Below are 23,292 nucleotides of genomic sequence, written 5' to 3' on the forward strand. Positions count from 1 at the left end.
TTTTTCTAAACTAGATATGGGTGGAAAATAGGCTGCTTTTTTAGCCTCTATGTCTGCGGCTTGGTTTCTGTGGGAAATCAAATCTGCTCATTTAGAATGTGCTTTGCATTATTTTACAATTGCTAGGGTCAATGGGAGACTTAATGCTTTTATAAGCCTGTCCAATAGGGCCACATGGAGTGACATCTGCGTGGAGGAAGCCCCTCCTTTTCCAGCATGACATTCCTGCGTGCACAGTTGACATCTCATAGACAGAGTCAGAGTACATTGTCACTTTCTCATCCTCAAAGCTCTGCAGTGCTTCAATGAGCAAAAATAATTCTGCAGCCTGTGCTGAATAACTCAAGGGCAACCTCATGCTTGTTGCAACCTCAAATTCACCTTCTATATTCATTTTCATTACCGCTGCTCCATTACGCCTTTCCCCAGTTGTCTGGTCAATCTTTGAAGAACCATCAATAAAAACAACCCCCCCCCCCCCAACAGCATTTTCTCTCACTCAAGAGATTTCATTATAATTCTCAATATATGTTGCACAATCGTGTACATAGTCATCTTCTACTGGCTCTGCTATAAACATTGCTGGATTCACTGTCTTACATCTAACAATTTTAACTGCAGGTTTGGAAACAATCACCTTGTACCGCGATTCTCTTTGTGTAGTCAATGTTCTTTTGGGTTTCTCTAAAATTGTGAATAATGCATGCTCTACAAATAACGTTACTGAACCTCCCATCGTTATACTTGAAGCTTTTTTAATTGCAAATGCAGGAGCCGCTCTAGATTATTCACAGGAATAGTGTCCCTTCATTACTGGATCTAGAATCCCACTATAGTATGCCAATGGTTTATGTCTGTGTCTTACTGTCGTCTTTTGCGTAAGGACTGCTGTCATGACTTCTCCATTTGAATGGGAGAATACATGCAATTATTCACTATAATTTGGGAGCCCCAACACAAGGGCTGCACTGATTGCTTTTTTTCAATTCCTCAAACCCTTCAGTCATCTCATCTGTCCACGTTGTACTCTTATCTACGTGTGCTTCTTTAAGTCCTTTTAAAGTGGTTGAATGTATGTGCTGTAATCAAAAACCCAAGCCCTGCAATAATTGCTTAGGTCTAGAAACTGTGCATTTCGCTCACTGTTTTAGGTGCTATAGTTTTCATGATTGCTTCTGCTCTTTCGGGTGTCCCTTTTTTCCCCTTCATGAGAGATCAATTGTCCTATATACAAGACTTCTTCTTGACAATATTGTAATTTCTCCTTATCTACCTTGTATCCTTTCTCGAGAGTATAATCATGAGTTTGACTGAGTCTTTTCTGCACCTTTCCCCTGTCTCACTACACAACAAAATTTCATCTACATACTGAATTATTGCACTTTCGAGTTGTACATTACTGAAGTCCATCTGGAGGACTTTGTTAAAAATGGAAGGGTGCTCACAGTACCCCTGAGACAAACTAATATGTTTCAGGTGTATCGTTCTATAGGAAAAAGACGGTAAAACTTGTGAGTCTTCATGAAGGGTAATCGAAAATAATGCACTTTTTAAACAGACAACTGTGAAATATTTGTCTGTGGTGGAAATATTAAACAATATCGTCGCAGGGTTTGGAACTAAAAGAAACTCTGCCTCTACTATATTGTTTAAAGGGCAAAGATCTTGAATAAATCTCCACGACCCTCCATTTGATTCTTTGACAGGGTATATGGCTGTATGCCATGATGAGTCTGATGGGACATGGCGTGTTGCTTTGACCGTGGTAAAAGAGCTCCTGTTTTTAATTTAATTTTAACTGCCCCTATCCCTTTTAATAGACACACATCATATGGGCTCTTGGTCCATAGAATCTCTGGCACTTTCTATAAGTCTTTCTGGAAAAAAAGGTGGTCTTCTTTTTGCCAATGTCATTCTCTGCAGTATCTCTGTATTCTTCACTTTAATCCAATAAGTGATACTTATAAAAACACTAGTTCATCAACAGAATTATCATTTCTAAATAGTTCTTCACCTGTCAAATCTGTCAGTCTTTATCCTAAACTGAGGGCTTTCACTGTTCTCCATCCCCTTCCCTCATCATCTGTTCCACGAAGCAGCACTCTTTCTTCTCTGACCACTGCTGCTTCTAATTCTAAGTGAATGATCTGCCCTTCCTCATGGTCCATGGGAATTACTGGCTTCAGCAAGAATTCATCAGGTATTCTCAATATTTCACCTTCCAACCTGGCTTACCATGACAATAAAATAGTCTTCTGGATTTTAAGGCACTCCTTGTAATGCTTTCTGGCATGTAAAGGCTGATATAAACTCTCCCACATTCATGTAGTGTATCCCTGGAGTAGAGCACACTATTCAGTAAAGTAGAGTACACCTTTTGCCAGTAAAAGTAATTGTCATATTAAGTTTCATCATTAACTCACATCCCAATATATTAACTGGCGCCTGCCTAGAGTATAAAAATAATGGCATTGATGTCAGACCCCAGGCTGAAGACTCCAAAGATCCTGACCTCCCCTCTTCAACCTCCTCCTCACATGACAACCAGGAGTCAGAAGTAGCCTCTACATATGGTCTCCTAGAGAGATAGTCCTTCTTCTTCCTTCTTTCTTTCTTTTTTTTTGTGGACAGTGTCACGCTCCCGAAGAGAAGCCACAATGTCTAGTTGAAAACAACTTCACCAGTGGCCCCTTCCCCGGTAAGGGACTAATGGGGAAAAAGCTGTGAGGCATGAAAAACCCCAGCCAGAGGTGGAAGGTGGGCTCTGCAGGCTCGAACGAGAACTTGATCAAGATAGAGAAACTTCCCAGAGCAGCGGAGCAGGACTGGAACAGGAGCGGTGAGACGAAGGCACACCAAGGATGACTGCGGGAAGGAAAACACAAGGAAACCAGGTAAGTGAGTGGCGGAACATGAGAGAAAGATCCGGGAAACAGAGACGAGCTGCGGCGGGACCGCAAGAGAAGGAAAGGCTGCAGCGAGGCCACAAAGGAAAGAGAGGCAGCGGTGAGGCCGCAAGGGAGAGAGAGAGCCAGTAGGAAAGCCCAAAATGGGAAAGAAAGATGAAAACTAATCGCAGAGAACCAAAGAGGCAACAGGCTCTGAAAACGAAGCCCGGAACTGAAGCAGTTGCAATGCGCAGCGCGCAGGGAGGGCGTGGCCTATAAGCCTCCCTGAACACAGCGAGAAAACAACTAGACCGCTGCAGTATGCACCGAAGATACGTGGCGGCACCCATAATGGCCGGCTCGTAACCGAACTCGGGGCAGCAGGCGCCACGAAGTGAGGCGTGTGACAATTGACATGTCACCTTCTCCTTTGGAAATTGGCAATTCGTCTGTAAAAGGAATTAAATTTGTCACCCCAGAGAACCCTTGAGCATTCATGGCAGTTCCTGACATTGGATATTTTCCCTCATGGACACAGGAACAAGTGGCTCCAATGTCTACTAAAAATGAAAATGTCTTGCCTCCTATCGTCACCTTGAACCTTGGTTCATCTCGGGGGTCTAGTGTCACTGATAGTACTGAACACATCAAGTCACTCTGTGGGCTGTCCTATTGTGGATATAAAATCATCCCCATACCTGTGAAAGGATTTCCTCTTATCACAGTAACACTCGCCATTTTGGGTGTGTGTGCCTGCTGTGTTCCTGAAATTATGATCCATAGTGGTACCGTAGCCTGGTGTATTGTTGTTTGCTAAGGATGAGTCTGTTGTGTTTGCATGGGTGCCTACTGTGGCTGCCCTTGTGGCAATAGCATTTGCAGCAGTGCTAGCTGCATTTGTTGGGATTGCAGCGCATGTGTCTGAGCATTCACGTAATCTTGGTTATAATATTCCTGCGGTTCTACATTATATTGTGGAGCATAAACCACCCCCCCCTTTTGGAGCTTCCCAATTCTGTTGCATGCCTCCTCTGCTTCTGCATGTCCTAACTATATGCCCATTCTTCCACAATTCAAACATTGCTGTGGCTGCCCACCATTAAATCCTTCTCTTCCCTGAACATTTAGAAATCCACCTCGCCCTATTCCTCTAAACCAATTCACTCTTCCTCTTGGCCAAAAGTTCTACCTTCTCTGATCTGCGGGATATCCAGTGTTATTTTGCTGCCCCAAATGTGTCTCCTGTGCCATCCCTACTTCGTTACTTGTCAAGTCCACTCCCACAATGACCTTCTTGGACAATTTCTTTGGAACTCACTTCATCCCAGCCTGCTTTCTGTTGTCTGCTTTCTTCTTATTTTTCTCCTGCATTAATCGGCAGTGATGCACAATTTCTTGCTATGGCTGCGCTTCCATTCCCACCTGTTTTTTCAATTGCCGTTGCACTGGCTCAGACATTCCAAGACACAAAATGTGGTAAAATAATGCTACCAATTTACCCCAAGGTTCACACATCTCTTGCCCCCATTTGTCCTGTATATTCTGAATGAAGGCATTTCATCCTCTCCCATTTTCCAAGTCATAATCGCACCCATGTCTGACGTATAGAGATATTGCATTCTGAGCGATCGCCATACGTCCGCTCTGTAATTCTCAGGTGAGAAAAGATGCTCATTGGCTCCCGGTTAAAGAGCGCATAATATTCCTTGCCCTCACGATCACACACAGAAGCCTCTCTCCGGCCGCCCCGTCCTACCTAGCTGAACGACTACATCAGGTACCCGTCCACAGACCAAAACGAGACCAATACTCTCACCTACTCTCAGTCCCGGCATTCAATAGAGCCAAAGCCGGTGGCACCAGCTTTGAAGTGCTCGCCCCAAAATCCTGGAACACCCTCCCACTCAGCCTAAGAAACAAAGACTCTCGCACAGTGTTCAGAAAGGCACTAAAAACCAAGCTATTCAACTAGGCTGTTCCTTAGCAACCATGGAACACTTCCACATCATTGTCTTTGAACCTGTAATTCTGCCTTCTGAAGTATCTGTCTTAAGTTGTATCTCAGTGAATAACCGAGTCAAAATGCCTCTGTGCACTTTATACATCTAAATAAATAAACAAATACATTATTAAATGTATTTAATGACGCTCCGTCATGTGTCATGTTTTCCTCAGTCACACCTCATATCCTGCTTGCTTCCAAATGTCGTCAGCTCTCTTCCCTAGAATAGCTGCTAGCAGTCCTTTTATATCACCTGTAGCTAACATCATTCCTATTGCCATCCTTTTTAATATATAAATCAATTTTCCCGCACTGGAAGATAAACTGGGTAATTTACACCTTAAATTATCGTTATGTATCCGTGGCTATGGTATATATTGTGGTCATCGTCCCCCCTTATGTAATAATGGGAATTGTGAAAACACTGATTCAAAATCATATTTACCTATATTCCTTGTCTTCACAGCAAAGCTGGCCTCGCCCATTTGTTTCCTTCCTGTTAATGATCTCAACCTACTTACATGTGGTGGGGATATGTCCCCTGTACTGCATGATTGTACTGGTAGTTGGTCAACATAGGGTGATGGTTCTGGGGTCCTTCGTTTTGGGTCCTCTAAATCTGACCATTTTATTGCTTTTTTCGGCTCTTGGTTCTTTTAAAAATCTGTATGCGCCCTCTCGTTCTCCACCCCTTCTTCGACTGACATCATTATACCCCAGCTTGTGTGACTATTTTATCCTTCTGCGTCATGAAGGCCTAATCTGTTTAAAGACAATGGGCCTCATTACAAGTTTGGAGGTAGCCTTGGCGGTAAAATCAGCAGGCTGCCGCCAAAGTTGCAATTTTTTCCGGTGCCCGCAAATGGGCAATTACCAGGTCATTACGGCCCTGCCGGACCCAGTAATTGCCCATTTTCGGCCACAGAAAAAAGATGCTCCCCATTTCTATTCAGCCTTATAGGGCAGAATGGGTCTGTAGGATTGTTTAGCGTGTTTTGGGACCACAGAGCACAGGATCAATGTATAGCATGTTTTTGAAGTGCAGGGCCACTGCATGGGTTTGGTGCATTGATATAAGGTGGTACAGCGAGGCATGTGTTGCCAGTGCAACCTATGGACATGTAAATGAAAACAGGCTATGCAGTCAAAAACGATTTCTACAAATAAAATGCAAATAATTTTTTTTCACAGTTAAAAGCATTTTTTTTTTTACCTGAAATTCCTCTGTTGCAGGAGACACGTTTGAGAATTAATGAACTAACCTCATTAACAAAAAACTAACATGCTAACTCATTAATAAAATAATGTGTTCTCCACTGCAAAATGAGGCAGACTCTGAAAGTCTTTTTAAACACGAATCCAGTTTTTTTTTCTGTGCTGCTTTGTCCACAGTATTTGAAGGAAGCAAGGATTCGAATAGCAGGAAATCAGTTTTGTTACAGTTGCTTACTGTAAAAGATTTTTATTGTGAGCAGAGGGAGGATAGGACATGATAGAATTTTATTGGTTAGGACTTTGGTAGGAGGTAACCAGAGTTTTCCTGTATAATCTCGGGGAAGAAGCTAGGCAGAGGACATCTTGACACAGCTCGGAGAAGTACTGGGTTGATAGCTCGGGATGCCTGATTCCTAAAGTAGATTCAATACTGCTACAGAGACTGGGATTTCCAGTCAACAAGTCCCAGTTTGAGCGACAGCAAATGCTTGTCTTTGCTGGGTGAACCCCTCCAGAAGGTGACCAGCCAAAGAAGTTAAATGCTGAACAAGCCTGGTAATTATCTCGCTGAAGTGTGGGGGCTGTGTGTATGTGTGGGAATATATTCAGTCAGAGTAGGAGAGGAGATTCCTGTGTTTTAACCACATGTTTAATGTTGCAAATTGAATTCTTGTTCCTCGCCACTCTCTTTTCATTTTGTTACAGATAATGTTGTTACTGTGAGTTTTCCATTTATTTCTGTAAAAAAAAGAGTAAGCTCGTGTTGAAATGCAAGTTTTAGAACACAAAAAAATTATCTGAAAGCAGGCGGGAAGTGTGTTTCATTTTTATCTTGTCCTTTGTGCATCTATCATTATAACACTGGTAATATGGGATGATCTTTGCACAGTGCAATTGTCATTTTTAAAATTTGCTAAAAGATAAGACATGGCGGTAGCTGTGTGCATGAATCCATTCAGTGTATGAATGTGTGTGTTTTCTGAATGAAACATAATAATAACAAAATGAAATAACCTGCTGCCGAAGGTCTATGAGTCGGCAGAAAGAGAGGCCCTGGACATAGCTCACCAAACGTAAATAAGTTGGTGATAAATACCACATATAGCTTGCTGTCGTAGATAAGTCAGTGAGAACAGCCCATGGTGGCCCTCCAATTGGAAATGTGGTGTTGCTGAAATGCAAGCCTGAGGTCTCTCTAGTGATCACACGAACAAACTAAACAAAAATAAGGGGCTCTGGATATTGTGGTCACATATATAAAACAAAGGATGTATGCTCACCCATAAATACCACCAATAAACCACTAAATGTATCAGTGTGCTGAAATAATGTATGTATACTATAGTACTATATACCAAATCTAATCTGAATGCAAAGAGTGATTATTACTGAATTATTTTCATGTTGGCGGTTAGAAAATACCGCTAGGCCTCAGATCTATACAAAATGCCCAAAACATTTATGGTGCGTTGGACGGGAAAGTGATCACAGTGCACCTACTGGGCGTGGCAAGTGTGTCTCACACTGCCATCTGTACATTAAGGGAACCCATTTTATAATAACAGTGTGTTACTAAAAACGAATTTCAGAATGTCACAAAGGGAAACCACATTCTCAGACCTAGTGCAATATTTAGAGGCAAAGTTGTTTGCACATGGGACGTGGTCATCGAACAGTACCTTAGAATGGCATGACCGCATTCAGGGTGAGGTGCAGAAAGAAACACTAGACAATATTTTTGCAGAAGGCAGCATAATTCAGGTCTGCCTTACAAGGTTATTGAATGCAGCCGATAAAACTGCAGAGAAGGACTGTTTAATACGGCTATGCGCCAAGGTCTGGTTTATTTTGAATAGGTCCCTGTGAATGCAAGAAAATGATAACCAGCTAATTAACAGGTTAAAAACTGATTTAGATGGGGCAAGCAAAAAAGAGGAAATGTTAAGAGCAGAATTGGATGTATGCCAAAAAGACATGCAATTAAAATGCAGAGATTCTGATGCTCAGTTGTCCAAAAGCAAGAAACAATTTGAGGACAGTGAGCAAGAATTGGTACACTTAAAAGCCTTAGTGGACCACATTAGACAGGATAAAGATGAGATTGTTTCAGAAATGAAGATTTTACAAAAAGAACATTTTGAAAAAGAAAGTGATCTCCAAGGTGCAGAGCAAGAAATGGTTAAAATGATTCAAGAAAAAGACAAGCGAAACAAAGAATTCAATGAATGCCAAATGCAAATGTGCGACATGCAGGAGGTAATAAATAAAATGAGTGATGAAAACAACTATCTGCAAAATGAAGCACGCAGGCACCTTAAAAAGTGCCAAGACTTAGAACAACAAATGTACATTCTCAGGTCCCAGGAGAGGCGTCAGGGTACTACATTCAATGGAGTGGAGGTGAATTCTAGTTCTGCCCAAAGAGCTAGTGCTCCAGTGACTGGGCCGGTGACTGAACTTGGTTGCAGCGCCCTTGGGGGATTTGATACTCCCATTGGGGGCCACCACCAATCCTAGAAACCTGGAACCAGGGTTGAGTCACCAAGTGGTGCAATTCCATGCAATGCAACAAGTAGCCCCATAAAGATAATGAAATCCATTAAAGCCCTGATTAAACCATTTAAAAAAGGAGGGGAATGCTGCATTGAGGATCACTTAGAAGTGGTTCATGACATTTTTAAAGCGCTCCAGATACCAAAGGAACAGTACAGACAATATTTTCATTTAACTTTAGATGCCCCGACAGCCAGCATCATAAGGGGATTAAATGAACAGCAGAATATGACATGGGTGGAGTTTGAAAAAGAGATTAGGCGTCATTTTTCTCCTTTTCAGTCATTGCAGGAGGCAAAGAAAGTCGCTTACACAATCACTGCTGGGCCTAACACATCCCCTCGCCAATTTTTACAGGACTTAAAAAGGGCATTTTCTCGCTTTGATGTGACCCCAATTCCAATGAGTTTAAAACTGCCTACTTCTATGGGCTACAGAAAGACATCATATCACAATTGGTCCGTGAATTTGACCGTGACAAGTCCCTTGAATGGATTGTACATCAAAGCACAAAACTATATGAGGTACTCTATTGTCAGGGTAGAGAAAGTGATAAAATGAAAGATATTAGACCTAAATCTAAAGAACCCTCAGCCACAGTGATGGAAATCAGGTCAGCCAAAATGTCCCTTGAGTCTGCTCAAAGTCCAGGCAAAAATAATTTGGCACCTGAACAAAGTGTTAATCAACAAAGGTCATCACACTCTGCACCAATGTTCCAATCACATGATCCTAGTAATAGGGAGAGCTATATCAGCCCTAGGTATTTAGGGGATAGACCCCGGGCAGGATATCAGCCTGATATGTCAGGTATGAATAATAACCAAAGACAAAATCAAAATCAAAGAAATGATGGTCCCTACCAGACATTGGGGACACAGAGCAGATTTGATCCCAACACCATGATATATGGTAATCAGGATAGACCCCGATATGTGGATCGATTTGCTGATAATGGGAATCAACATAGGGGTCAGTACCCACAACATTAGAGACAGGACATGAGACAGAACATGAATTATACTCCACGTCAGTACAATGATTCCCCAGCAGGGGACTACAACCAAAGGATGGGTGCACCCCACTCCCCTCCACAAATGAATCAAGAGTTCAGGAACCATCCCAATAGAAATCACTCACCTGAGAGGTACAGAATATCCAATCAGGGGGAAAACAACCAATATCGACCTAGGCCACAGAAAGAGGATTCTAGAGAGATGGAAAGGTTCCAGTGCCTCGAGGCCCAAGTGAAAATGTTAGCTGAGCAAATAGGGAAGCTCTATACAGCGCAAAAACAACCATCCAAAGAGGGGGCTGATGGCCATAGCAATGATCGGGGGCTTCTTCTGAAAAGTGACTAAGTACTCATGATACCTACAGCGCCGAAAAGACAGATTGCCCTAATGTAATTTTGCATAATGACTCTGAGATGCCTAATGATGTAAAAGTGAAAGCACCAATGAATGAACATGTAATAGAAAGTGTAAATAATTCTAAAAGAGAGGTACGGTTTAACCTAGAGCTAAATCAAACATTGGAGATTTGTACAAATGAAATAAGAAAACCTGAAATTCCAAGAGAACAAAGAGACAGATTTAAGAAAAATGACTCATGCATGGGGAATACCAGTGAACAGGGAGTAAGTGGGGATGCTATAGCTCCTTCACTGGACAGTCAAAACGGTGAAAAAACACAGACAGAAAAAGGAAATACTCAAAAGGAGGGTACAAATCAATCACCTGAAAAATTCTTTGAGCCACATATTTTTGAAGAAGCTGAAAGGGCTGGTAACACACTAAATGATCACAAATGCACAGAATTAAACAATGACAAATTACTAAATGATGTTGTTACACATGTTCAGTTGGAAGGTTGTAATGTGGTCCCTGATGATACCCAGATGGGTGGGCGAACAGTGGCCACACTCCAAAAAACCTCTGAAAAATGGAGAAATGAATAAAGTCTCTTGCTCAGAAATGGGTAAAAAGGAGGGAAAACTGTCTTTCCATTTACCAATGTGCTTAGCCAAAAGTGAAAAAGGCCTGAGAAAGGTGAGCCCTGAAATTAGTAAGAATTCACACTTATGTGTATTAAAGGAAGTTGAGGACATATATTATGCACCCATCACTGTAGAAGAAAAATGCCAAACATTTGCTATGATTGACACTGGCGCACAGGCCACAATTATGTTCAAGGAGCTGGTAAAGAGTATCAATGAAGGGAGACCCCCACAGAATCAGATCACAGTGAAGGAAAATCAAGGTCCAGTGCATAACTTTAATGGGGAGGAGGTGCCCATCATAGGTGTAACTGAGGTTGACATAAAAATAGGAAAGCACAAAATGAAACAAGAGGTATTGATCACATCTATTTGTGAAATTCTATTTCTGATGGGGACAGATTGCCTGAAAAGATTGTCTCCTCTCATAGATGGGGTGAATGGAGTGCTGTGGTCCTTAACCAAAAAACCATTGAGACCTAAGAAACTAAAATCACAAACAAGCAACATAAATGAATGTCACACCGATGCCAAAACAAATGATGCTGTGGAGGTATATCTCCAGAATAGATGCATACCTAGTGTCACGGTTATATTAATGTGTCAAGACAAAATGCAGAGCGACAATGAAAAACTACCAGTACAAATATACTTGGACCCAAGGAAAAATTGACAGACTGCCATAGGTGACCACACATTACGTTTTTATTTAAAAGAGAAAACAATCAAACAGAATATTGCTCCTAAAACAGATTCAGAAAAACACATTACCACTCTTGCTGAAATCAAATGGACGATGAGCAACCATGGGTTCATGTTGGTATAAATGACTGTTTTAAAACAATAAAAGCCACTTTAGCGCTTGAACAGGAGAGGAGCTTCATTAATGAGAAATTGTTGCAAAAGATAATGGAGAGGGAAGTAATCCCGAAATTTAGGATTAAAAACCAATATGTTTCTGGGTTGGACAGTCCATGCTTTGAAAACCGAATTGCAGGCAGATGCATGCTTAAAATTAGCATTGGGCAGAAAACAATTTACCATAATGTATGGATAGTGAGTGGAGCACAAAATGACTTTTACATGGGCAATGACATCATGCACAGAATGTGTATGGTGTTAGATTTCCTTAATCAAAAATATGGTCACGCCTAGGTGGGCCGGCACCTGAATTTGAAGACAAAAGAAGGGCTTATCATTGTCCACAACTGGTTCCTTATGCAATCGAATTACAAATGAGGAAAGATACTATTATTCCTGCATTAACAAAACAGTTTGCAATAAAACTGAAATGCAAAAATGGACAGCAGATGAAAGACTGATGCATTTGTATGCCTGAATGAATCCATAAAACAGCAAGGCCTGTATTATGAATACATTCCATTGGTAGATATTGGTGAAGGAGCTGTAAAAATTATGGTAAATAATAAATGTTGTCAGGATATTCATTTAGAGGAAAACTCCCCATTAGGAATGGCCATACAAAAACCACATTATACGGAAGATTTAAATAACATGGTGATTGGAAATATCCCTGAAAAGTATGTAGATGCCAAGGGTGAGTTGCCAGAACACCTGGACTCTCAGCCCAAAGGAATATTTAAAATTCATTCTGTGTATCCTTATGATTCAAATGAGACAGTGTGCTGCCATCAAGAGGATTGCATAACATTTAATTTAAATGAAAATGAAACAGAAAATCAGCCCATTGAATTGGAAGCTGATATGCCAAAATATTTAAAAGTGGCAGCTTTACAAAAAGACACAGCCAAACAGTTAGAGGAAAGCACCAAGATTCCCTTACCAGAAGATTTTCCAGAATTTTCCAAAATGGTAGAAGAGCAAATCTCCTTAGCGGATGCATGTGACAACGATGAGGATAGGAACGAACTGAGAAAGAAATTTATGGAATTTAAAGATGTATTTGCAAAAGATGCTTATGATTGCGGTTTAACTAATTTACATGTGGCCACACTTCCGGAAGGGTGTAGCGGAGGTCCAGTATTTGTACGCCAGTATAGACTACCGCTGGCATGTTTAGAATCATTAGCAGAGATTATAAAGAATTTGGAAGCTCGGGGAATCATCAGGCCCATTCATAGCACATCCAATAAACCTATTTTAGGTGTGTTGAAGCCAAATGGTCAATGGCGGCTATGTGCAGACTTCAGGGAGTTAAATAAAAGAGTGCCAGTATCCAGATGGCCACTGCCATTCATTGATCAGGGCCTAGCTCAGGTACATGGTTCAAAAATGTTTACCACATTAGATCTCACCTCTGGATATTGGTGCGTGCCATTGGCAGAGGAGATACAGAATTTATTTTCCTTTACATTTGACAGGACTCAATACGCCTGGCTTAGAGCTTCGTTCGGGTACATCAATAGTAGGAGTGAATTTGGCATATTTTTGAGAAAGGCCATGCCAGATGCAGCGGAAAGAGGAACCATAGTTTATGTGGATGATGTCCTGATAAAAAATGAAAGCCTGAAAAGCCATTTTGATGAAATAAGACATGTGCTTGGCCAATTGCAGAAAGCAGGCACCAAAGTGTCTTTACAAAAAGCACAATGGTGCAAGAAAAAAGTGAACTTTCTAGGCCATGAAGTGACTGAACATGGGCTAAATCCACAAAAGAAGAAAATAGAGGCCATACAAAAACTAAAGTTCCTAAAAATGTGAAAGGGGTAAAAAGTGTATTAGGGATGACAGGCTATAACTGAAAGTTCATTGAAAATTATGCTGAAATCACTCAACCATTGACTAAACTACTTAAACTGAATACACCCTGGATATGGGAAAAAGAGCAGTCTGAGGCAGTAGCTAAATTGAGGAATGTCTTGTAAAGGCACCATGTTTAGCATATCCCATAAAGGGTAGGGATTTCTTTATAGAAATAGGGTTCACTGAACATTGTATGTCAGCAGTGTTATCACAAAAACATGCTGTGAATCACAAAACCATTGCAAAGGCAAGTAAAGCATTTTCCCAAGTTGAAATGAAATTCAATGAATGTGAAAAGGCCCTATCAACCACTGTGTGGGCGCAACAACATTTCCGCCCTATTGTTCAGGGAGAAAAGGTGATTATTGAAACAAATCATCAACCTTTGCAGTTTTTAGAGAGTAAAAGAATTAGTTCAGGTAATCTAGCGCAGTCCAGAATCACTTCATGGATGCTGGCATTACAAGGTTTTCCTGTAGAAGTGAGATATGGACAAAATAAAAAGAGCCCAATTGCTCAAGGGTTAGCTGACTTACATGACTGTGCAGCTGAACAAGTATCACACGAAATGGAAGTGGAACCTAGTTTGCAGGAATTTGAACAATCACCACACAAAGCTTTTGATGAAAAAACATGCAAGGATCTGCCAACCGTATATGTGGATGGTTGTGCTTTTCACATGGAAAATGACAGTAATAAACAATTAGTATCAGGAATAGGGAATGTCTGGTTGAAATGTGAAGGCGTCCCCAGTGTAAGGATGAGGATTGGAGCTAGAAGCAGTCAAGTGGCAGTATTGGTGGCCATTTATAAAGCAATTGCTACTGCAGTTGATAATAAATTCTGTGAAATTGTCCTGGTGAATGATTCTGACTATGCACAAAATAGCTTTGTGGAGTATTTACCTGGCTGGAAAGCGAGAGGCATGGTTACATACAACAAAAAGCCACTTAAACATGGAAAAATGATACAAGCCATAGACAAATTGGTGTCAGAAAATGATTTGACAATATACTGGAGAAAAATTTGTGGGCATTTAAAAGCACCCAGAGAGGATAAGGAGGGAAATGATAAGGCAGACCACCTGGCTAAAATTGGGGCTGTGATGGGAGAATTGCTACCTATAGATGATTTACGGGTGAAATACAAATTGATGCAGTAACACGTTCTAAAGCACCAAAGGAGGTAGATCAACCAGTGGTACAGTGGGGTCATGATATGCCAGACCAAGATTTGATTGAGGCACAAAAGAATGATCGAATTTTGGGAATCTATTATAATCATTTGATAGATCCTGAACAAAACCCTTTAACAGAAAATGATTGTATGGGAAAAGAAGAGTTGAGGGTGCTATTAAAGAATAAAAAACGAGTTAGACTGCAGGATGGACTCATGATTAGAGAGTCCATAACAGGACAAATACAGTGGGTGGTACCCCTTTCATCCAGAGGGCTAATGCTACAACATGCACATGATGCAATAACTACAGGCCACAGAGGTTCAAAAAAACATTGGAAATACTAAAAGATTATGCTTACTGGCCACATATGTCCCAGGATGTGGAATTATATACTAGAGGATGTCTAGTATGCGCCCAATTTAAACCTGCTTCACCAATGTATAGAGCCCCATTGATGAAAAGAGGCTTAACTCTTCCATGGTCAGATTTGCAAATAGACTATGTAGGCCCTTTAAAAAGGTCGAGCAGAGGAAACCGTTACATTTTAAGTGTGATATGTTTGATGTCGAAGTGGATTGAATGTATTCCTGCACCAGATTGTAGTGCGCAAACAGCAGCCACATTGCTGGTGAACCATGTGTTCTCAAGGTTTCGGTTGCCACAAAGAATTGAGTCAGACAGAGGAAGTCATTTCACAAGTACTCTAATGAGTAAGGTATGGCAAATACTGGGTGTGAAAAGGAAACTACATATCGGATATCGGGCAGCCTCTTCAGGTGGAGTTGAACGGAGCAATAGGTCTGTTGTGGACATATTAAAGAAATTTGTGGCAGAAGCAGGTTCCAGCTGGGATTTAGGTTTACTGTTGGTTTTGATGGCAATCAGATCAACTCCTGCCAAAGCAACAGGTATTAGTCCACATGAGGTCTTAACAGGTAGGAAAATGGTGTTACCACAACACCTACTATACAGAACACATGAGCAGACACTTGTGTGTGCATTCACAGTTCATGAGTACACTGATGAATTGAGGAAGCATTTGCAACATGCATTTGCTTTTGTGCAGAGAAATCTAGAAAGAGCTGCTGACAGTGCAAAGTCATACTACGATAAAAGAACATCAGTGAGAGAATACAGTGTAGGGGATCAGGTTTATAAGTTTCATTTTGGAAAAAGTAAACAGCAAAGTTCTAAATTTCTAGCAGCCTGGCAGGGGCCATTTCGAATTATAGATAAGGTTTCTCCTGTAGTTAATAAAATTTTAAAGACTGAAGGTGAAACACCAATCGAGCAATTTGTGCACGTAAATCCGATTAAGCCATGCCATCCCAGACACAAGATCAGGCAGCTTGAGCATGTAGAAACAGATAAAGTCCCTTGAATATAAAAAGGTGGAGTGAATATGTCTAGTCAGGAGGCAGTGACAGAGAAGTTAAAAAAAAAGATGGTTGAAATGGTACATAAACACTGTAAAATATGTAAATATATATAAAATATAAATAATATAAAAAGTAAATAAATTAAAAAAATTAATAATGGAAGCTCATTGTCGGTGTGAAGAATGAAAATGCATTAAATATTGAATGTTGTTTTATGTTTGCTTGTTCTCTATAACCTGTGCTTAATTTCAGAAGGCGAGAGAAAAAGGGCGGAATATTTTACAAAGCATGTTTTATTTTTGGCAAAATGGTGAAGTCGATATTATGCTATATACTTAATCTGTTTCTTTTCTATTTGATTTAGAATATTAACATATTTGTACCGGAGGTCACGGGAGACGATGGAGTCCCGGAGCCCACGTGGACGGATTCCGGAAAAGCCCTGAAGGGTGGGGAAGACCAAGGCTGCAAAGCGATCAGCATTGAAGATGACACCAACAATATGGTTAATGATGATGATATTCGGAGGGATCTTAAAAAATTCAGAAGCACAGGTTGTCATTGAACCTGGACCGGCATCTAGTATCATGGTAGAAGAGGCACCAGGATTCATCATGAGTGATAGAAGAATGATTTTCCAAAATATCTACATACCACTGAATCCTGAGATTTTGATTGAAAAACATTTGAACAATACCGGAATTAAGATTGAACAGACTAAAGAGTGGCTGGAAATAAAAAAAGAGGACTCTAAGCAGTCAATAAGAGATATATTGATGCAATTGGAGAAAACATTTGTGAATCCAGCAGACAATAAGAAGAGGAGAGGAAAGAGAGGAGCCGTGATGCTGGCGATCTCATTGGTAATGTCTATAATTGGAGCCATAATAGGTACCACAATATCAACAGCCAATGCCATTTCAGTAGGGACACTAAGCACTAAAGCACAACAACTGAGTGTTGACCTAGAAATAATACAAAAAACATTAGATGGAATCAGAGGGGGATTGGATGAACAAGTAAGGTTCATAAATGAAACTGCGATCATATTGAATGAACAAGCGGATGTGATGCAACGAGCAACTAAGTTAATTATTAAGCATGACAAAACACTCAGTGAGATTTTGAATATAATGAGTCCTGTGGATAGACTATTGACAAATTATATGAGAGAAGTTCAAGCTGCAATTTCACAATTGATTCAAGGACGTATACCACTGTATTTTGTTTCACAGGATATTATTCATCAAATGATAGAAAGGTTGACCAGGAGGGAGATTGATGTGATACAAGTAAAAATTGCATTTGAAATGGGTAATGCAATGCCATTATATATGGACTTGGAGAGGTTGGAGATGGGGTGTTTACTATGCACCCCATATGTGGCTCCTGAACTTATTTATCAGACCAAGTGGGTACACAATGTGGGATTTTGGTAAGAGGACAGATTTATTAAGATTAAGACTCCAGAAGTAGTGGCATTTCAATCGTGGGAACCTGAAGTTTACTTGATACCAAACTTGGAAACGTGTGTCAAATTTAAAGAACAAAACTATATGTGCTCGTGTAAACCGTTTGTTCCTGATGCCACAGACGCTATTTGTGGTTTGAGATCTGACCCAAGTTTATCAGAAGGATGTCAAGTGATCATTAGCAATATGGGGAGTGAAGAATTGGCACAGGCTAAGATGGTCAGAGGTAAATGGTTAGTCAGCACCTATTTAAAGAACATGACAATAATACATTTGAATCATGGAACATGTGTGGTTAAACAGGTGAAATATAATGTTTTTTACTTGCAGGTTCCAAAGGATACAATTGTGTCAATTGGAGGGTTAACATTGTTTCATGTAACAAACGATATTTGGGAAAGCCAAGTAGAAAATATCGATTTTTTTCAAAGGGACACATTTCCAATAGATCCGGATGTGGAGTTTTTATTGAATCACAAAGAAAAACATTTAGTGAGAATGAATTTAAAAAAAAAACAATATTACAGTTAGTGACCTGGGTATAATAGAAGTGGAAAGATTTAATTGGGGAACCTGGGGAGAACGCTCTATAGTGGGTTTGGCTGTCCTGGTGCTAATGATGGGTGGATGGTTGATTGTACTATCAGTAAAAATGAAAATGTTGCTAATTTTAGTAGCTAAGTCAGGAAGAGAAAGATATCCCAATACACATACATTTTGAAAAGAAGAAAAGATGCAGGTTGTTTTTTAAAATTGGCTTGGATCGTAGCCAAGTTCTAAAAAAAAAAGGAGGGTATATGTAGGATTGTTTAGCGTGTTTTGGGATCACAGAGCACAGCACCACTGCATAGGATCAATGTATAGCATGTTTTTGAAGTGCAGCGCCACTGCATGGGTTTGGTGCATTGATATAAGGTGGTACAGCGAGGCATGTGTTGCCAGTGCAACCTATGGACATGTAAATGAAAACAGGCTACACAGTCAAAAACGATTTCTACATATAAAATGCAAATAATTTTTTTCACAGTTAAAAGCATATTTTTTTTTTTTACTTGAAATTCCTCTGTTGCAGGAGACACATTTGAGAATTAATGAACTAACCTCATTAACAAAAAACTAACATGCTAACTCATTAATAAAAATAATGTGTTCTCCACTGCAAAATGAGGCAGACTCTGAAAGTCATTTTAAACGCGAATCCAGATTTTTTTTTTCTGTGCTGCTTTGTCCACAGTATTTGCAGGAAGCAAGGATTCGAATAGCAGGAAATCAGTTTTGTTACAGTTGCTTACTGTAAAAGATTTCTATTGTGTGCAGAGGGAGGATAGGACATGATAGAATTTTATTGGTTAGGATCCTTTGGTAGGAGGTAACCAGAGTTTTCCTGTATAATCTCGGGGAAGAAGCTAGGCAGAGGACATCTTGACACAGCTCGGAGAAGGACTGGGTTGATAGCTGGGGATGCCTGATTCCTAAAGCAGATTCAATACTGCTACAGAGACTGGGATTTCCAGTCAACAAGTCCCAGTTTGAGCGACAGCAAATGTTTGTCCTTGCTGGGTGAACCCCTCCAGAAGGCGACCAGCCAAAGAAGTTACATCCTGAACAAGCCTGGTAATTATCTCGCTGAACTGTGGGGGCTGAGTGTGTGTGCGGAAATATTCAGTCAGTGTAGGAAAGGAGATTCCTGTGTTTTAACCACATGTTTAATGTTGCAAATTGAATTCTTGTTCCTCGCCACTCTCTTTTCATTTTGTTACAGATAATGTTGTTACTGTGAGTTTTCCATTTATTTCTGTAAAAAAAAGAGTAAGCTTGTGCTGAAATGCAAGTTTTATAATACAAAAAAATTATCTGAAAGCAGGCGGGAAGTGTGTTTCATTTTTATCTTGTCCTTTGTGCATCTATCATTATAACACTGGTAATATGGGAAGATCTTTGCACAGTGCAATTGTCATTTTTAAAAGTTGCTAAAAGATAAGACATGGCGGTAGCTGTGTGCATGAATCCATTCAATGTATGAGTGTGTGTGTTTTCTGAATGGAACATAATAATAACAAAATGAAATAACCTGCTGCCGAAGGTCTATGAGTTGGCAGAAAGAGAGGCCCTGGACATAGCTCACCAAACGTAAATAAATTGGTGATAAATACCACATATAGCTTGTTGTCGTAGATAAGTCAGTGAGAACAGCCCATGGTGGCACTCCAATTGGAAATGTGGTGTTTCTGAAATGCAAGCCTGAGGTCTCTCTAGTGATCACACGAACAAACTAAACAAAAATAAGGGGTTCTGGATATTGTGGTCACATATATAAAACAAAGGATGTATGCTCACCCATAAATAGCACCAATAACGCATACCAACATAATGTATACCACTAAATGTATCAGTGTGCTGAAATAATGTATGTATACTATAGTACTACATACCAAATCTAATCTGAATGCAAAGAGTGATTATTACTGAATTATTTTCATTTTGGCGGTAAGAAAATACTGCTAGGCCTCAGATCTATACAAAATACCCAACATGACTAGGGAGGTTGGATGCACCGGCACCGTTTCTAACGGTGCCGGTGCATCCGACATGCTGTGCTCGCGGGTGCCTTTCTGCTCGCGAGGTCCGACATGGCGAGCAGAAAGGCACCCGCGAGCACATCTCGTAGTTCCCGTACCGGCAAATTTATAATGAGGCCCATTGTTCCATACTCGTCTGTTGTGACATCACCTGATCTACCCTTGGTTCCCTTTAATAGGGTTCTGTCTATATTATATTGGGGTTCGTACATTCCTCTGTCCCTCATTTGGCTATGTAGCTTCCCAAGCCTTTGCTGTATGTCCTCTGTATCTTGCCCAGCAGCCCATGCTGATCGCATTATTCCTTGCAGCTCCCTATGGGCTTTTGTGACCCTCGGGATATATTTTAACTGCTTACTTTATTTTGAACATCTATGAGATGATATTTTATTTCCTCCTTCGTTTACACTTTCTACTGATCTAATATTAATGTATTCTTTACTTATATATTTTCCTTTCAGTTTTCCCTTCCCGATTGACGTCAATCTCTTGGGTAAAATCATTCATTAATGTCTTTAATTTTTTTACTATTGTTTTATATTCATCAGTCTAGACACAACAAAACATTTATTTTAACAGTTTTTACAACCCCACATATGTGCACTTTAAAACATGTGTTTACTGCCTATGCCGGAATTTAATATCATAGTAGATTTATCCCACCTACATTTCACTCTTCACCTCTTTTGTGCTATATGGAATTATAATAATAGGTCTTAGACCAAATAGTCGGACAGACTCAACGATTTTGGCAAAGTACTAATTTATTCTTAGTTTAATAAAGCAGGGAGACATGACAAACATCGGACTGATGCTTGCACACTCACACAGTAGCTTGATTACATGGAGGTTTTATACCTCAATATGCATCATCTATGATGTCATTCTACATGGCAAAATACAAAACCTATTGAGGGAAGGCATCAGTGACGGGAAGATACTTTATAGAATATATAAGGATCAGTGCTTCATTGGCTACCCCTTATCTGTAGGGCACTCCTTGAACTACATCTAAACACATAAACTACTGATTATAGCAAACAAAGGATCAGTGGATTGGCTCCTGCAACTTGGTATGTTAGGTTGCCCTCCCACTGATTGTTTGGCATTGTATCCCATCCTTGGACTTTTAGATCCTTAGCAGCATGTACGTGAAACAAAACCTAGGTGTTTGCATCCCATCAGACTACTCCCCATGGTCCCAATTAGTCCATTATCTGTCATTGGTAGGCCATTGGCCAAAGTCTTTCATTTGTAGTTGTCCTTGTTGCTGCTCACTATTCTGGAACATTCAATGGAGTGTGAGCACACCACTATCTTAGCTTAAGGCTCTAATGAATAGCCTTTGTTTTCGACATCTGAGTAACGTGTGAAAAGACCACAAATGTGTTCATTTCATCAGATTTTATTTAACGTCCATCCACGATATCAGCCAATGCATTCTGACATCTTGGCACGTGTCATCCTTCCAAATAGCTTTCTTCCATGCAACATCCTTCCATACTTTCAGTGAGAGGGTACATTCTGTATAGCTGTCTGAGTGCATAACATCTCTCATACACCCATTGTGGTATAGGAATGATACCGGGAGTCCCACCTATAGTTTTTCTTCGGCTGTTTCAATATGATGGTGCAGAAGGGGTGGGAACTGGCAAGAAAACATTTACCTGCTCCTCTACAAGAGAAACTGTTTTAAGTTGGGGAGAGAGTTGGTGGATTTTGACATCTTGTTTTTGGTCCATATTGCGTGATCTATTGATATGTTTTCCACTTTTCTGCTGAATTTCATTTTGGTTATGTTTGCTGTAATAATTATTACCATTACTATGGCTGACACTTTTTTATGGTTATATAGTGCTTTCATGATGACTTGGCATCTCATATATACAGCATGGTTACACTGTGTAAGTACTTAAGTACTGTTTACTGGCGCACTGTGTAAGTACTTTAAGTACTGTTTACTGACACGGCGTACTGTGGGTCGACTTCATTACTGCCAGGAGTTCGTCAGGATTCCTCATTGCTGAGCCCTGTTACGGTGTTCTCACACGCCAGCCTGGAGGACATCTTTAGTTGAAACACTGCTGGCTGCTTGGCCCTTCAAAAAAAGAAAGAAGGTGACTGACTTGGCACGCTGTGCCCATGGTGCACGTGGTGCCTGTTGTGCACGTTGTGCTTATTGTGCTTATAGTGCCCGTTGTGCACATTAGTATAGTGGACTGTTACCTGTACTACTACAACATTTTCTGAAACGTTGTTTCTTTTTTTTTTCTCTTGTTTCCTTTCAAGGACCAGTGTTCCGTGATCCCTCCCCTGTGGTGGACACGCCCCCTATGACTCTTTATTTACCCATAAATCTGCGCAGCCGCACACGCACTGTGTAAGTACTTTAAGTACTGTTTACTGTTCACGGTGCGCAGCGTCGGGAGCGGGGTCATATGTGGTCTTGGGAATAGATGGGATTTTCCTGTGGAGTTTATTTTTCATAATCTGAAGGGGATTTTCTCTGTTGCAATATCAAGTGAGAACAAATTGTGTTTGTGAAGTGGATAGTAAGTAGGAAGGCTAGAACCATTTGCATCAAAAGGCAATTTGATTTAGGCAGTTTCTTTAATAAACCTCATCTTTACCTTCTTTTTATGGAGTCGGTTCTGAGAAATGGCAAAAAGCGGAAGGACTGCTCTTCCAAAACACAGCCCACAACTGAATCCCCAAAAAACGCAAACAAAAAAAAAAATAGTCCCTCCTTCTCACTTAATTTGAAACCTTCTTTTCTATCGATGTCAACTCACTATGAGGACATTATTCCCACCATCGAGAAGAGTTTGCCACCTGATAGTCATGAAATTAATTTAGGCTCAAAAGAAATATGTTCACTAAAAAAAGCGAATGAGGACATTACAAATGACCCATTTGCTGCTGTTGTCAACTCATTTAAGGAACATAAAATTACAGCAGAAATACATGAAGATAAATTCCTTCCCATATCAGATATTTCCATGCTCGCTCCTGTAATTATGGCCGATCTAGATAAAAGAGTACGCTTATCTCTTGGCCCTTCAACTCCAGTTTCCACTTCTGGGATCTGTAGAGAACATGTACACTTTCACAAACCTAGTGTTAAGGAGGTAATGAGTCCCCGCTTTGTCCATGAACAAAAAGAACAACACTTTGCTCAAAAGTTACAATTCCCCTCGACTAGCTCGCTTTATGCGAAATGCTCTCATGATTTAAAATCACAACATCCAACTTCCGTAGGCACAAATTTAAACACATCTGTTCCAGTGTTTAGCTTTTCTAA

Source organism: Ambystoma mexicanum, chromosome 6q (genome assembly GCF_040938575.1).
Source record: "Ambystoma mexicanum isolate Mex_15411 chromosome 6q, UKY_AmexF1_1, whole genome shotgun sequence".
NCBI classification, from domain to species: domain Eukaryota; kingdom Metazoa; phylum Chordata; class Amphibia; order Caudata; family Ambystomatidae; genus Ambystoma; species Ambystoma mexicanum.